This window comes from Austrofundulus limnaeus, unplaced genomic scaffold (genome assembly GCF_001266775.1).
Source record: "Austrofundulus limnaeus strain Quisiro unplaced genomic scaffold, Austrofundulus_limnaeus-1.0 Scaffold388, whole genome shotgun sequence".
Classification (NCBI taxonomy): Eukaryota; Metazoa; Chordata; class Actinopteri; order Cyprinodontiformes; family Rivulidae; genus Austrofundulus; species Austrofundulus limnaeus.
This window is the reverse complement of record NW_013952790.1, coordinates 72,307-74,479: the sequence shown is the minus strand read 5'-3', so window position 1 is coordinate 74,479 and position 2,173 is coordinate 72,307.

Genomic DNA, 2,173 nt, shown 5'->3' with positions numbered 1-2,173 from the left:
AATTTAATTTGTCTAACAAAGCAGCAGCTCTCATTTAGCATCATCTTGTTCGTCTCAGTATATTTCTCCTCAGTAGGGTTGTTTACAGCAAACGCGATTTCCAGTTAGCTTCTTAGCTTAGCCTCCTTCACACCAACAACACACACATGTTTCAGCAGAGGCCATGCCTCCTGCAAGAAACAATTCTCTATGCATCAAGTCCAGACCCTAGTATGAAGCAAAGTGAAGGACAGGGTCTGGTTTTAACCAGGCTACTAATTAACTGACTGAACGGCTGAACTAAATGACTAAAAATTATATTATGTAGGGGTCACCTCGAGTGAGAAAACAAGATTTTCTGCCTCTAAAGCAGGCCTCGGACAGGCCTGGAAAGAAGACAGGAATTCTGTTCCTCTCTAAACTTTATTTAGGCCATGACAGGTCATTCTAACCGTGGAAGAGAACCCTTCTTCCTCTCAATCAGATCATGGACAGATTAATCTCCATTGTTCGTGATTCATTTGTCATTTAACTAAGAATGTTTATGCATTTGTTAAATCAAAGATAATGCCTGTCACATGAAAAAAGTAGAACATCTTTTCTCTCATTGTGCMTTAAAGATTTWTAATGGTATAAAAGAATCACAGACAATCTGATTACAATGTTTCATTGTTTATGCAAATCACTGTTCTTATATTACTGTAAACACAGTAATATAATTGTGGATTTTTCTTGAGAAAATCTTTCATCTAACTAAACTAATGAATGGTTTAGAGTTGATTATGAAACAGAAATGGTACATGTCTGAAGTAATCATCATAAAATGTTTTTCAGTGATTTCATTTGGAGAGTCCTCAGAGGATAAGTTAGTAGGTTATCATCATGTTTGTTTATCCAACCATACAGCAATAAACTTGGCTGGCACCTGGCAGTCTCTTAACTTTTCTTTCTTCTGACTCATCCTTACACCTAGAGGCGGAACCAAAGCCTGTCCCATTCTGTACTAACACTGGACAGCTTTGAGAGACACACTCTGACTTCCTGACTCTACAAGGAAGGGCTGTTTTCCCTCTTAGGAGGATTTCAGCTTGTGAGCTGGAAATCCACTCAAGAGCCAAAGAGTGGGTTTTTACAGCTGGAACTTGACAACGCCAGTCCAATTCCCCTCGCGGTTTTAAACCTCCAAAGCAATTATTGACTTACCCTTCCTTTCATGGAAGTGATTTTATTTTGAAGGAGAAACCAGATCTAGGTCTTTTTCCCTCTCAGGACTGAAGCAGACCAGAAATTCATCGGAGAAACAACACGTATGTTTTACCAATGAAGGTGAGCGGACCTACTGAGTCTTCCTGACCGATCAGAGGTGGACCAGTCTCGCTACTGKAAGGTGTCTAAGAAGTCATCAAAGGTAAAGAGGCTGAGGTGTTTATGGCGACCGGGTCCGGACRAAACTGAGTTGAGAAGGGGTTGCATATCTGGTTGATTCACACTTGGTAAAAGTATAAATACTAACCTTACTTTTTCCTCCTTTTACTTAAACTATTTGCCTTTCCAGAATCTAAGTTTAATGTGCCAGTAAATGTTTGGTTTATTTAACATCAGATCTGACGTTTTACTGTTCTCAAATTTCTCAAATTTCCTTCATGACTAGTCATAATTTCATTGTTGATATCTGAAATGTATGTTTTAGATAGTCAGTGATGTGTTGTAGATATCTTGAATTAAAGCCTCCATACAACTTAATCGTAAATCTGACATATTTTGTACTAGTCCGAATGCCTTTAAACCATCATCACACACTGATGTAACACATATAGATGAAATTTTTTAAAGTCGTGTCACCATTATTGAAATGATTTTTATATTGATATGTACCGATATTAATTTATGAAAGAGCACTAACTGAAAACAATTTAAAAATAAACGCTAATTTTACTCACAATGGAATGCAACAAAAATAGCAAATTCTTAAACTAAGAAAGTGTGCTATATTAAGAATATTATTTCAGTAAATTCAAACTGGATGCCCATGAAGAGCACTGCATTAAAAAAATTTTGATTCTGTTATGAACTTCACTGCTATTTTTTGAAATAGCAGATTTTTTACTTGGTTATAATTTGGGAAACATTATGGTGAGCCATTCAGCTGTAAGAGTAAGGTAAGTCGAGGCTCTGCTTTGGACTGTGTGTACTG